Source organism: Xenopus laevis, chromosome 1S, assembly GCF_017654675.1.
Source record: "Xenopus laevis strain J_2021 chromosome 1S, Xenopus_laevis_v10.1, whole genome shotgun sequence".
In the NCBI taxonomy this organism is placed as follows: Eukaryota; Metazoa; Chordata; class Amphibia; order Anura; family Pipidae; genus Xenopus; species Xenopus laevis.
The window spans coordinates 80,301,476-80,316,837 of NC_054372.1; the positions used below are offsets into that span (position 1 = coordinate 80,301,476).

Sequence of the window (15,362 nt, forward strand, 5' to 3'; positions counted from 1 at the left end):
TGGGATCTTGCCTGAGGGCAAGGAGGCAATGGCTTTGAGAACTACTTGTTCCTTTATTGGGGAATCTAACAAGGCTCTGTGTTCTACAAATAGATTGGGAAGATCTAATCGTTGTAAATAATTTCAGAGGGAACTTGTGTCAATTTGGAGGTGTACAACACTTGATAGTATTCTGCTAGGTTTTGATTAATATCTATGGGTTGGTGATTACCTCTTTTTCATTTTGTAGCAGTGTGTGAATAGCTGTACTATGTTTGTCCCTGGTTAACCAAGCCAACAGCTTGCCATTCTTGTCCCGTTTTTCATATAAAGCAAATTTATGGAATAATTGACTTTTGTGGGCACATTTCCATTGAGCCTGAGCATACTGCCTTTGTGCTATTACATGATTGAGTTTATTCTGGGGATTAGGATTTTGGATATACCTTGCCTCCGTCTCTCTCAGTTTGTCCGCAGCGTTTGTTATCGATTGGGTGGTTAATTTTCTAACATAGGCAATCTTAGAGCTATATTCACCACAAATAAATGCTTTCATTGCATCCCATACTTGGGATAGGGAGACTGTATTGATTTTAGTCTGGAGATAGTCTGTTATTGAGCACAACAATATTTAATACGTCTGGGTATGGTACTCTTACATACATCAAATACCTTAAAAACAAGGGCATACACTTTTTAATTTAAAAAAATCTAGTTTAAATTGCAGACTGGCCACAAGGTGCTGAAATCAACAATTTTGTGTACTTTGTTTTAAGTCATTCTAGTTTTTTCTGGCTTTTTTGGTTTTCACTGCAATATGAAAGAAATAAAGAACAAAAATGCAGACTTGCAAGGCAAAATGCACACTCAAATTTATAAAAATGTTATGTAATGAGGGTTCAAAACACTAGTCACATTGTGCAATATGCATAAACAATGCATGTGGTGTCAGTATCACTAAGTATTTGCCTGCTACTTTTTTTTTTAAAGGTAAGATTTATTTCTTTTTTTTAAACACACAGCAATCAGACATACAACAAATAAGTACACTCGCAGACTAAACTGTACAAGTTTGGCAGGATGAAAACATGGCACAGGCTATCACCAAGCATAACACAATACAGTGATCGAGCAGTTGAGATGGACACTATAAAACTCAGGTGAACTTTACATCTGAAGGCTAGGTTGGGACCTTCGAGGATATGTAGGATAGCTAACCATGAAGGATTTCATAATAGGAGATGGACTTGGTTAAGACTTGCTATAGAGGGGTCAGGTCAATGTCATTCCACAATCCCCAAATTTTATCAAATTTTGTTGGTGTTCCCCTAACTTCGTAGGTGAGCTTATATAGGGGTACTGCTTTGTTAACCAGTTGTATCCAAGCATTAAGAGAGGGTGAGAGGTGACCCATCCAGTGAAGGGCTACAGTTTTTTTTGCATAAAAGAGTAGGATAGGAAAAGAGATTCGAGTATACTTAGCTAGGATTATCTCTTCTAGGACCCCCAAAAGGCAAACTGTAGGTGAAATTATTCTCGGAAAGTCAAGATTGTCAAGAAGTCAAGATTGTCCGCTACATTGTAAAATGTATAATTAAGCAATTGAATTCTTAATGAATCAGATGAAAATTAAGCGTAGGACTGGCCAGATATGGGATGACTTTGATGTAGTTGGCCAGCTTAAATATATTGCAATATATGGACAAACAATCCCTGTGTTGTTTAAAGGGTAAGGCATTTTTTAGTAGCAGTGTGCACAAAATGTCTCTGTCTTGGATATATTGATAATGGGTTGAGTGCAGAGGACCTCTTGTAGTTGACTATATGTATTTTGTGGTCACAGCCTCATTGCACCCCCGCCTAATGGTTTTAAAAAATAGTGGTGAGCACAACTTTCCCTTGTTTGTTATAGTTATACAGGAGCAGTGACCAGCTCCATGTTGTAGCTCCCACCCCTCCCAGCTATAGTCAGGTGATCCCACTGGTGTCTAATAAAAGGGCAGCCAAGTTTGGGAGTTTTACTTTGAAAGCAGCTAGTAAGTTGCAGGTAAAACTTAGTCCCTTTGTAAAATGTATAATTAAGCAATTGAATTCTTAATGAATCAGATGAAAATTAAGCGTAGGACTGGCCAGATATGGGATGACTTTGACGTAGTTGGCCAGCTTAAATATATTGCAATATATGGACAAACAATCCCTGTGTTGTTTAAAGGGTAAGGCATTTTTTAGTAGCAGTGTGCACAAAATGTCTCTGTCTTGGATATATTGATAATGGGTTGAGTGCAGAGGACCTCTTGTAGTTGACTGTCCGCTAGATAGTTTACGACTTGTGTCCAAAAGATCAATATGTAGTGGCATTCCCAGATTAAATGGAAGAAACCCGCAGCTTGTTGGTGACACCTGGGACAGGAGTCGCAGGGGATCCGGCCCATCAGTTTGAGTCGAGTGGGAGTTATGTATGCCTGCTACTTTTACATTACCTATCTGATCCTGCAGATTACTGCCATATTTGTGAAGCAGTAGTCCATTAGCATTAGAAACGGACAGGATGAGAAGGGAAAGTCAAGTTTAGGAACTTCAAGTATCAATGACTTTCAAAAGCAGACCCAGCAGCAGAAAAGGATCAACATAATCTATAGGTAACTATTAATGTACATTTATATTTTGAAGATTAGTTTTTTAGTGTCAGTAACACTTTAAAGGGGTGGTTCACCTTAAAGTTAACTTTTAGTATGTTATAGTATGGCCAATTCTAAGCAACTTTTCTATTGGTCTTCATTGTTTTGTTTTGTTTTTATAGTTTTTTTTAATTATCTGCTTTCTTCTTCTGATGGCTGATGCTGTAAACTGGAGAGCTGCTGAATAAAAAGGGAAATAACTCAAAAACCGCAAATAATAAAAAATGAAAACCAATTGCAAATTGTATCAGAATTCTAAATCATACATCATACTAAAAGTTAACTCAGAAGTGAGCAGCCCTTTCAAAAGAAAACAAATCCATACTTTAAAAGCAGAACTTACCAAGGCACAGGGGTATGCAGATCAGCAAGTTAAAGTCGAAGGCTGAAAAGGAATAACGATAATAAGTGTGCAATCATCAGAAAGGCAATTGAACTAAAGCTGGCTATACACAAAAAAAGATGGGTTCAGAGTTTTCCCACTTATTTAAAACATACCTTCAACACCTTCTAATAACACACAAATCTGCATTATCTTTCTTAAGTTCTCTACTGAGCTCTTACCGTATATACTCGAGTATAAGCCGTCCCGAGTATAAGCCGAGGTACCTAATTTTACCTCCAAAAACTGGGAAAGCTTATTGACTTGAGTATAAGCCTAGGGTGAGAAATGCAGCAGTTTAAGGTAAGTTGCAATCTAAAAATTGATTGCCGGCGTCTCGTTTTTGGATGCCGGCGACCATTCTTGGACGCTATTCTTGGACACCGGCGACCGTTTTCGCGCTTGACCCGAGTATAAGCCGAGGTAGAGTTTTTCAGCATATTTGGGGGGCTGAAAAACTCGGCTTATACTCGAGTATATACGGTATGTTGTTTCCATATGGCTCTTTTAGACATCAGCATACCTCCCAACATTTTGGAAGTAAAAATAGAGGGACAAAAACATTTCTGTGGCCACACATCCTAATTACCATGTTCATTTTACAAAATTTGGCAGATTACGAAAGTTTGAAAATAATTCTCCTTATCTAAAATGTGTTTTTGTGTCTCAAAATTGTTACAAAGTATCTTGTTTGCACCTGTTAGCTGTTCTGTGCTATCTGCTAAAAGCCAATTAAGTTTTCTGGCTGTTCAGTGCAGAGAAAATAGGGACTTTCAAGTACAAATGAGGGACTGCAGGTTGAGCTGTCAAAAGAGGGACTGTCCCTCCGAAAAAGGGACAGTTGGGAGGTATGCATCAGTTCTAGGTGTGGTAAAAGTCTTATAGATGCAGCATTGTAGTAAACATCTGCGGAGGAACACTACTGTATAACATCATGGGGCTTATTTTTCATACTGTGTACAAAAATTAACGCAGAAATAAAAGTGTTCATTGCAAAATAAATAAATTTATCAAGGTGTGTGTTATTTTATGGCATCACTTGACACCATTCCAGAGCTTGCTCAATCTGTTTAATGGAAAAAAGAAAATCTAGGCTCAAGTAAGTTCTAGCAGATGTCGCTTTAGAATAGAAGGACAATTGATGATCACTGTATTTTCCCCATAGATTATCAAGCGACTGCTTCAATTATGCTGAATTTTTGCATAAAGGTATATGGTTACCTAGTTAATTTGGGTTGAAAAAATACCTAAATCAGTGAAGTTAAACCCCTCAAAATTAAACCCAGCATCCATGCAAACATATATATATATACACACCCATATTTATACTATCTATAGTTTTTAGTATCTCAAAAGCCTTGAAGAAATCAGAACTCATCCAAGCCACTCTTAAAAGCATTAACTTTTTATTAACTTAAAGCATTTTTTCCTTTAGTCTGAAGGGGTGGCCTCTGTTGTAGTGATCTTCTTTATGGGTAAAAAGGTTCCCGGATCGGTGTCTTGTCACATATATGTGTGTTAGAGCAGCAGTTCCATGCAGTATTTACATGTGAGAGATGTCAGTGGGTTTTCATCTAGGAATCTGAACTGCTAAGGGGGGAACTTGCAGCACTGAGGGCAGTGGCAAATGAGGGGGAGGAAAGGAGGATTGCAGAGTAACCACTAGCAGGGGCTAGTGGAGTGGGGGGAGGAGAAGAAGCAATGGAGGCTAATGAGGGAGGTGGTTTGTGACAGTCAGGAGGAGAAGAAGGGGACAGAAGGGTAGGGGGCTGGTCCACAGCTTTTGCAAAACAACAAATTCAACATTTTGGCTGAAGATGCTGGGGAGGAAAGTTCTGAACTGGCATGACATGTCGAACAGTCTGCTGCTTGCCTGGTGCTAGGGTTCATTGTGGTGGAACGAGTGGATAGATTATTGGGAGGGGCTGGGGAAGACCCGGCAGTCTTGGTACACATAGGTACCAATGACCAAGTTAGATGAGGTGGTGAAGTCCTTAAGAACAATTTTAAAAAAAACTAGGTTACATAGTTACATAGGGTTGAAAAAAGACAAAGTCCATCAAGTTCAACCCCTCCAAATGAAAACCCAGTATCCATACACACACCCCTCCCTACTCTCAGATAAATTATATATGCCCATATCATACTAACTATAGAATTTAGTATAACAATAGCCTTTGATATTATGTCTATCCAAGAAATCACCCAAGCCACTCTTAAAGGCATTAACAGAATCAGCCATCACAACATCACCCGGCAGTGCATGCCACAACCTCACTGTAAAGAACCACCTAAGTTGCTTTAAATTAAAGTTCTTTTCTTCTAGTCTCAAGGGGTGTACTCTGGTACGATGATCATCTTTCTGGGTAAAACGGTCCCCTGCTATTTGTCTATAATGTCCTCTAATGTAATTGTAAAATGTAATCATGTCCCCTCGCAAACGCCTTTTTTCCCCAGAGAAAACAACCCCAACCTTGACAGTCTACCCTCATAACTTAAGGCTTCCATCCCTCTAACCAGTTTAGTTGCATGTCTCTGCACTCTCTCCAGCTCGTTTATATCCCTCTTAAGGATTGGAGTCCAAAACTGTACTGCATACTCCAGGTGAGGCCTCACCAGGGACCTATAAAGAGGCATAATTAGGTTTTCATCCCTTGAGTTAATGCCCTATTTTATGCAAGACAGAACTTTATTTGCTTTAGTAGCCACAGAATGACACTGCCCAGAATTGTTAACTACAATTGTTAACTACAAAAACCCCAAGATCCTTCTCATTTATACCCCCAAAATTAATACTTAAGGAACAGATTTATATCATATTAAGTGGCATATTAAAGAATATTACCGTACTGGTATATATATTGAAAATATTGCCCTTTTACATCTCTTGCCTTGAACCCCCATTTCGTGATGGTCTGTGTGCTGCCTCAGAAATCACCTGACCAGAAATACTACAACTCTAAGGGGCAGATTTATCAAGGGTCGAATTTCTAAGTGTAAAAAACTTCGAAATTCAACCATCGAATTTCATTACTTCGATATTCTAAGTCAAAGTTTTTTTTATCGAATTTGGCCATATTCGGTCGAAGTAAAATTCGATTGTACGATGAAATCCTTCGAATCAAACGATTCAAGCGATTTAATCGATCGATGGAAAGATTTTACTTCAACTTCTTAAAACTTAGCAAAATGCTGGCTATAGGTTCTAGGAGGTCCCCATAGGCTAACAGCAATTCGGCAGGTTTAAAGTAGGGATGCACCGAATCCAGGATTCGCCCTTTTTCAGCAGGATTCGGTTTCGGCCGAATCCTTCTTGCCAGCCGAACTGAATTCGAATCCTAATTTGCATATGCAAATTAGGGGTGGGGAGGGAAATCGTGTGACTTTTTGTCACAAAACAAGGAAGTAGAATTTTTTTCCCCTTCCCACCCCTAATTTGCATATGCAGTTTAAAGTGGTGAAGTGTCGAAGTCGAACTTTTTTAAAGAGACAGTACTTGGATTTTCGAAGTCGAACTTTTTTACTTCGAATCGAAGTCGAATTTAGGCCTATTTGATGGTCGAAGTACCCAAAAAATTGTTCGAATTTTGAAGTTTTTAACTTTGAAAATTCACTTCGACCCTTAGTAAATCTGCCCCTAACTGTAACAGGAAGAAGTGTTGAAGCAAAAGACACAACTCTATCTGTTAATTCGCTCATGTGACCTAACAAGTATAGTTTGTTTGGTATGTTTTGTGCACAGTGAATCCTACGATCCCAGTGGGCGGCCCTTATTTTTTAAAATGGCAATTTTCTATTTATGAGTACCCAATGGCACATACTACTAGAAAAGTACATTTTTATGAAAATGGTTTATTTACACAAAGCAGGGTTTTACATATGAGCTGTTTTATGCAATATCTTTTTATAGAGACCTACATTGTTTGGGGGTATAGTTATCCTTTAAGGAAACTCCTAACACACTTCCATTTAGTGTATAACTTGCATTTATATTATTTTTGACAAAGTGCATAACCTTGCATTTATCAACATTGAACCGCATTTTCCAGTTTGCTGCCCAGTTTCCCAATTTAGACAAATCACTCTGCAAAGTGGCAGCATCCTGCATGGAACCTATAGTTCTGCACAATTAAGTATCATCTGCAAAAATAGAAACAGTACTTTCAATGCCCATCTCCACGTCATTAATAAACAAGTTGAAAAGCAAGGGACCTAGTACAGAGCCCTGCGGTACTCCACTAACAACACTGGTCCATTTAGAAAATGTTCAATTTACCACCACTCTTTGTAATCTATCTTTTAGCCAATTCTCTATCCAGGTACAAATACTAAGTTCCAGGCCAGCATTCCTTAATTTAACCAGTAACCTTCTGTGGGGCACTGTATCAAATGCTTTAGTAAAGTCTAACTAAATCACATCCACTGCCATCCCAGAATCGATGTCCCCACTTACCTTCTCATAAAAAGAAATTAATTTAATCTGCCAAGATCTATTACACATAAAACCATGCTGGCACAAACTCATAGTATTATGATTTGCTATGAAGTCCAGTATCTTATCCTTTATTAACCCTTCGAAAAGCTTTCCTGCCATAGACGTCAGACTAACTGGCCTTTAGTTTTGATGCTGAGAACAGGATCCCTTTTTGAACAGCGGCACCATATTAACAATTCGCCAGTCTCTCGGCACTATGCCAGACCTCAAAGAATCCTGAAAAATTAAGTAAAGAGGTTTGGTAATCGCAGAGCTAAGCACCCTGGGATGAATACCATCTGGCATCGGAGCTATACAGCGATTTTTTTTAAAATTTATAATTTTTTTGGAGGTGGAAGAGAGCCTGGTGATCGCTGGATTGGGAACAGACTGCGTTTGGGAGTCGTTTTGTATTTATTAAGCTCGCTGGGATGAATACCATCTGGCCCCGGACCTTTGTTAATCTTAACATGTTCTATTCTCTTTTGAATTTCCTCATGTATGAACCATGTCTCATTAGTTGTATTACTACAATTGGGACTATTAAGAAGAAAACCTTCACTTACTGGTTCCTCATTTGTGTAAACAGAATCTGCACTTTTATTTTGTTTTCATCAACCAGCTGACCCCCCTCCCTCTAAGGGTCCCTTCCTGCTTAATTTTTTTACTATTAACATATTGTTAACAAAATAATTTTGGATTTTTTTTTACTGCTTGCTGCAATATCATTTTCTATATCAATTTTAACTTGCCTTATAGCTTCTTTGCATGATTTATTGGCCTCCTGTACCTTATAAATGATTCGGCTGAAATCCTTAAAAGCACGTTTTTTCTTACCCACCTCAACACCAACACTTCTATTGAACCAAAAAGGTTTAGCTTTGCAACGACGTTCCTTGCTTACAAGTGGAATATACTGACAAGTATATTTATTAAACAGCATTTTAAAGACTTCCCATTTTTGTTCTGTGTTTAACCCTGTGAAAAGCATTTCCCACTTAATATGATGCAGAGATGCCCTTATACTGCCAAAGTTTGCACGTCTGAAATTTAGTGTTTTAGTTACTCCCTTATAGAATTGCGTCTGCAACAGAATCTCAAAGGAGACCATGTTATGATCACTATTCCCTAAATGCTCACCCACACAAATCAGTATTATTAGTTATTATAAGTTCCAAAAGAGAGTTATTCCTAGTAGGTTCTAGTACGAGCTGGAATAAAAAGTTGTCATTCAGTATATTTACAAACCTACTAGCTTTTTCTGTCTTAGCAACCCCATTACCCCAGTCAATGTCTGGATAATTGAAGTCACCCATAGCAACAACTTGACCCAGCTGCGAAGCCTCTTGTATCTGCAAGAGTAGCTGGGCTTCATACTCAACACTTATACAAGGTGGTTTATAGCATACACCAATGATAATTCTTTTTGTAACCTTTTGCCCAACTTGTTTATTAATGACCTGGAGGTGGGCATTGAAAGTACTGTTTCTATTTTTGCAGATGATACTAAAGTGTGCAGAACTATAGGTTCCATGCAGGATGCTGCCACTTTGCAGAATGATCTGTCTAAATTGGAAAATTGGGCAGCAAACTGGAAAATGAGGTTCAATGTAGATAAATGCAAGGTTATGCACTTTGGCAAAAATAATATAAATGCAAGTTATATACTAAATGGAAGTGTGTTGGGAATTTCCTTAAATGAGAAGGATCTAGGGGGTTTTGTAGATAACAAGTTGTCTAATTCTGGGCAGTGTCATTCTGTGGCTACTAAAGCAAATAAAGTTCTGTCTTGCATAAAAAAGGGCATTGACTCACTCTCATCTCCAGCTCATTTTGTACAAAACTTCACTGCATACTCCAGGTGTGACCATACAAGGGACCTATAAAGAGGCAAAATGTTCATATTTTACTTTATTTGCTTTAGTGGTCACAGAATGACACTACCCAGAACTAGACAACTTGTTATCAGGGGCGATCCTGGCCCACTCCGCCGCCTGAGGCAGTAGCAGTTGCTGCTGCTCCCCTCCCCCGGAAATTCGCTCTTAAAGTACCAGGAGCAGCATTTTTGCTGTCCCTAGTACCTAGTGGGGCTCTGCCGCCTGAGGCGACAGCCTTAACTCGCCTCATTGGCGAAGCACCCCTACTTGTTATCTACAAAAACTCCCACCATACTGCCATTTAGTGTATAACTTGCATTTATATTATTTTTGTCAAAGTACATAACCTTGCATTTGTCAACATTGAACCTCATTTTCAAGTTTGCTGGTCAGCTTTCCAATTTAGTCAAATCACTCTGTACACTGCATGGAACCTATAGTTCTGCACAATTCATCAGCAAAAATAGAATCAGCACTTTCAATGCTCACCTCCAGGTCATTAATAAACAAGTTGAAAACAAAGGACCAATACAGAGCCCTGCAGTAGGCCAACAACAATAGCCCATTTATAAACTGTTCCATTTACCACCTCTCTTTGTAATCTATCTTTTAGCCAATTCTCTATCCGAGTACAAATACTATGACCCATGCCAACATTCATTAATTTAACCAGAAACCTTGTATGTGGCTCTGAATCAAATGCTTTAGCCAAGTTTAAGTAGATAAACTGCCTTCCCAGAATCAAGGTCCCTGCTCACCTTCACATAAAAGGAAATTAAATTAGTCTGACAAGATCTATTACACATAAACCATGCTGGCAAAAAATCATAGTATTATGATTTGCAATGAAGTCCAGTATTTTATAACTTAATACCCATTTGAAAAAGCTTTCCTACCACTGATATCAGACTAACTGGCTGCTCCTCTTCTTCTTTGTCTCCCCAGGGAATTTTCCCAGGGCTCTTGAAGTATTCTCAGGAGAAAAAAAAGCCTTTGACTCAGAAGATGTAATAAACAGAAAACCTGTATGGAGATCAGTTTCAAGCAAATCAGAAGAGGACAAAGAAGAATGAATATCTGCAAACTACACTATCAAATCAAATTGAAGTCTTAGGAGCAAATTTACTAAAGGGCGAAGTGACTAAAGAGCGAAGTGACTAATGTGGGCGAAAATTCGCCAACGTGACGGCATTTCGGTACTTCGCCAATCTAACGGTCGCCGGCATAAATTCGCTAACGAAGGAGATAGACTCTAGCAGTAGTTTGCTCCCTAACGCCTGGCGAACTTACTAATGCGGGCGAAAATTCGCCAACGTGACGGCATTTCGGTACTTCGCCAATCTAACGGTCGCCGGCATAAATTCGCTAACGAAGGAGATAGACTCTAGCAGTAGTTCGCTCCCTAACGCCTGGCGAACTTACGCTCTGGCGAATGGACGTAACTACGCAAATTTACTAAGATGCGGATTTTACTGAACGTTTCCGCTTGCGTCAGACTTGTCTTTGCCACCTCAGACCAGCTGAAGTGCCATAGAGAAGATAGGAGTTACCAAAAAAACTCTAGCGTCTTTTCCTTTTTCAGGGTGGGGTAACTGGCTTACCCCCTATATTTCCTAGCATATGGGATATAAACTATACGCTAGGCTCATGTGTAGGGCAATAAAACAACTTTATTTTATTAAGGTTTCCCAGGCTTGTGTAGTGTAATGTATTTGCTGCAACATATACGTCCATTGAACTTAACTTCCTGCTGTATGCAAAAATGAATTTGATAGTAAATTCCTTTTTCCTCAGTCCCGAAGGCAGCACTTATAACAGAGAGAGCTCCTCCTAGGGTAGGAAAGACACCGCCCAGCATAATAAAAAAAACTCCTCCCACTCCTCCCTATAAAGGCCCTTCACACATGACCCCCTTCAGTGATTAATAAGTAATACACACAATGAATGCCAAACATTTTTAATAAAGGGAAAATCGTGCTGCCTTCAGGACTGAGGAAAAAGGAATTTACAGTAAGTGTCAAATTAATTTTTTCCATCACGTCCCTTAGCAGCACTTACTACAGAGATTTAATAAGCAGTAGTAACGGGTGGGTTATTCAGACACAATACTTAAGACTACTTTTGCGAAAGCCACTTCCCTGGGTGTACCCACGTTGAGCCTGTAATGGTTTGCAAAGGTCTTAAAGCTTTCCCAGGATGCTGTCCTACAGATCTGGCCCACAGAATCTCCTGCACTTTCTGCCCATGAGGCTGACACTGCCCGAGTCGAATGTGCACTTAATCCTATAGGAACTGGCTTTTGCTGTGATGTATATGCAATCGTAATTGCTTGTTTTATCCATCTGGATATTGACGTCTTGCCTTTTTTTTTTTATACCCGTATTTGTTTTATAGGTGATTCGAGATTCTAAATTGTACTTTCTTCAGATACATTAGAACGCATCTCTTCACATCCAGGAAATTAAGTCTTTCTTTATGTTTATTTTTAGGATCAAAAAAACAATGTAACTTGTAATGTAACACAACAACAAGCATAGAAACAGTTAATGGTTTGTAAAAAGGAAATACGTCTGAGATGACGGAGACTTCCAATGCTTTTTAACTCAAGTGTTGGTGATTGTTATGTGATGCCTATGATTACGTGTGTGAACACACGAAACGCGTTAGGACGATTAATGTTTGTGAAATAAAGTGAATTAATTTTACTGCTGCCTGGAGTCCTGCAGAGTGCATGCCAATTCGCTGATTTTAAGGATCGGTGTCTCCACCATGCTGAGGGTTCAGGGCGCAGCACCCGGGCCACCAAACAGGAGCGGTGAGTGACCCATATTTCTGTTCTTGGACTAGAATTGTTAAGCGGAGGGTTCGGGGCAAGCACACCCGAGCCAAGTTATACCTGCGGTGAGCGGTTATTTCGTTTGTAAATTGACCGCTAAAGAGAAGACTGTTTAACTAATTACACGGCAGGGGGTTGGAGCGCTAACGCTCTTCTATTTGATTATTTTTAGGATTCAGATAAAAATCAGGCAGAATAACTGATATGAAAACTTGCTGATACTTCAGGTTAAAACAATGAGTCTGCTCTAAGAATAATTCTGTCTTGGAGATTTTGTAAATAGGGTTTCTTGCAGGATAAGGCCTGTATTTCACCAACTCTTCTTGCAGAGCAAATTGCTACCAAAAACAGTTTTAATTGTAAGATGAAACATTGAGGCTTCCTCTAACGTTCAAAGGGAGCTTTATGTAGCGTTTTAAGGACCATATCCAAATCCCACACTTAAGTTAACGGCTTGCTTTTTAGCCTCATATTTTGCATTGCTTTTATCAACCTTTTCACTAATGGTTGCTCTGCCAATGCTGAATTTCGGAAAGCTCCTAGCGCAGCTATCTGAACTTTAATCATGTTTGGGGCTAGGTTTTTCACAAACCCATCATGTAAAAAGTCTAGGATTGTGGAAATGGGAGCATTCTCGGAAGATAACTGTTTTGCCATACACCAATTCCAAAACAACGTCCAGACTCTTTGATAAATATTGTTAGTTACCATCTTCCTGCTACGTAGCAGTGTATTGATTACTGCTGGGGAAATGCCTTGCAAGGCTAGTGCATCCCTTTCAGCCTCCACGTGGTAAGTTGTAATGGTGGGCTCACTGACAGTTGTATTAACTCCGAGTACCAACTTCTCCTTGGCCATGCTGGAGCTATTAGAATTATTTCTGCTGTACTCATTCGTATTTTCCTGACTACCCTGCTCACCAATGGGAATGGTGGGAATATGTATGCACAACTGAAATTCCAGGGTTGAGCCAGCACATCCACAGCCACTTCTTGTTGGCCACTTGTCAGTGAGAAGAATCTCTGCATCTCTGCATTTTCCTTTGATGCCATGAGATCTATTGTGCTCATAAGTTTACATACCCTCGCAGAATTTATGATTTCTTAACCATTTTTCAGAGAATATGAATGATAACACAAAAACTTTTCTTTCACTCATGGTTAGTGTTTGGCTGAAGCCATTTATTGTCAAGCAACTGTGTTTACTCTTTTTAAATCATAATCACTACACAAACTACCCAAATGACCCTGATCAAAAGTTTACATACCCCAGTTCTTCATACTGTGTATTGCCCCCTTTAACATCAATGACAGCTTGAAGTCTTTTGTGGTAACTGTGGCTGAGGCTCCCGTAAATTCTTAGGCTGTCTTGCATGAACTGCACGTTTGAGGTCTCCCCAAAGTGGTTCAATGATTTTGAGGTCAGGAGACTGAGATGGCCACTCCAGAACTTTATTTTGCTGTAGCCAATGACAGGTCGACTTGGCCTTGTGTTTTAGATCGTCATGTTGGAATGTCCAAGTACATCCCATGTGCAGCTTCCAGGCTGATGAGCGCAAATTTTGCTCCAGTATTTTTTGTATTTCATCTGAAGTTATTTGTGGGTTTTTACTTGCATCCCGCACAATTTTTCTGGCAGTTGTGGCTGAAATTTTAGTTGGTCTACCTGACCGTGGTTTGGTTTCAACAGAACCCCTAATTTTCCACTTCTTAATTAGAGTTTGAACACTGCTGATTGGCATTCTCAATTTTTTTGATATTTTCTTATATCCCTTTCCTGTTTTATAGAGTTCAACTACCTTTTCCCGCAGATATTTTGACAATTCTTTTGCTTTCCCCATGACTTAGAATTCAAAAAACATCAGTGCAGCACTGGATGAAAGATGCAAGGGTCTGTCAGGAGTCCAGAAAGTCATCACCTTTTATACACCCACTAATTACAAGCAAATAGATCACAGGTGAGGATGGTTACCTTTAATAGCCATTCTAACCCTTTTGTGTTAAGTTGTGTGCATGTTATCAGGCCAAATCACCAGGGTATGTAAATTTTGATCAGGGTCATTTGGGTAGTTTGTGTTGTGATTATGATTTAAAAAGAGTAAGCACAGTTGTTTGACAATAACTGGCTTCAGCCAACCACTAACCAGGAGTGAAAGACAAGTTTTTGTGTTATCATTCATATTCTCTGAAAAATGGTTAAGAAATCATAAATTCTGCTATGGTATGTAAACTTATGAGCACAACTGTATCTGGAAAACCCCACCTTTTGTAAATTTGAAAAAATACTTCTTGGTTCAAGCTCCATTCTCTTGGATGTATATCTCTTCGACTTAAAAAATCTGCTCTGACGTTTGTATGGCCTGAAATGTGGTGAGCAGTAAGACTGTTCAGATTTTGTTCTGCCCGTTTGAATATTATTTTTGCCCTCTGCATCAGATGGTCTGTGCAGAGGGCAAAAACTGTCTGTATGTGGCAAAAAACTTTCAAAGCCCTCCAAACTGCCTCTAGCTCCAGTGAAGTTGCTGGCAGGTCCACCATACCATCTTCCCATTTTCCTTGTTCAGAAAAAACTTGAAAATGAGCACCCCAGCCTCTTTTGCTTGCATCTGTTGTAATTAATTTTGTGGGTGCTAGAAATAGCTGGTTCCCTCTTACTAAATTCTCCATCTGAAGCCACCAGGCAAGAGATTTTTTCAGCTCCCGTGTCAACTGGATTTTTTTGTTTAGAGAATCTTTCTGGTGGTCCCATACCAAATTTAAAAATTGTTGCAGATCTTTAATATGAGCCTGAGCCCAAGGGATGGCTATTATTGCTGCCGAAAAAAGTCCCAAGACTTCTGTGACTTGTCTTACAGAAGATATTTTTCTTTCCTGCAATCGTTTCACCTTGTTTCTGATTTTGTGAATTTTTTCTAATGGTAAGGAAACTTTAACTACCTTGGTATCCAGAATCATGCCAAGAAACGTTATATTTGTTGTGGGATGCAAATTAGTCTTTTCCCAATTTATGATCCAACCAAGTTTCTGGAAAAGTTGACTGGTCAAATTCAGGTGCTCCTGCAAAATGGACTGCGATTTAGCCTTTATGAGACAGTCGTCCAAATATGGTATTATTGAAACTCCTTGCATTCTTAAAA

General features: G+C 39.2%; 1 protein-coding gene across 21 annotated transcripts in view; it reads right to left on the minus strand.

The window, feature by feature from the left end:
* Window positions 1-15,362, minus strand: part of adgrl3.S (adhesion G protein-coupled receptor L3 S homeolog) — a 1,276,319-nt gene that overhangs the window by 1,085,312 nt on the left and 175,645 nt on the right. For 19 of the 21 annotated variants that reach the window (XM_041579809.1, XM_041579790.1, XM_041579794.1 and 16 more), the window contains one exon: window positions 3,001-3,042. The exons of the other annotated variants lie outside the window; for them this stretch is intronic. The gene's annotated coding sequence lies outside the window, so the exon portion shown is untranslated. The remainder of the gene's footprint in view (window positions 1-3,000; window positions 3,043-15,362) is intronic. 21 annotated transcript variants of the gene reach the window in all.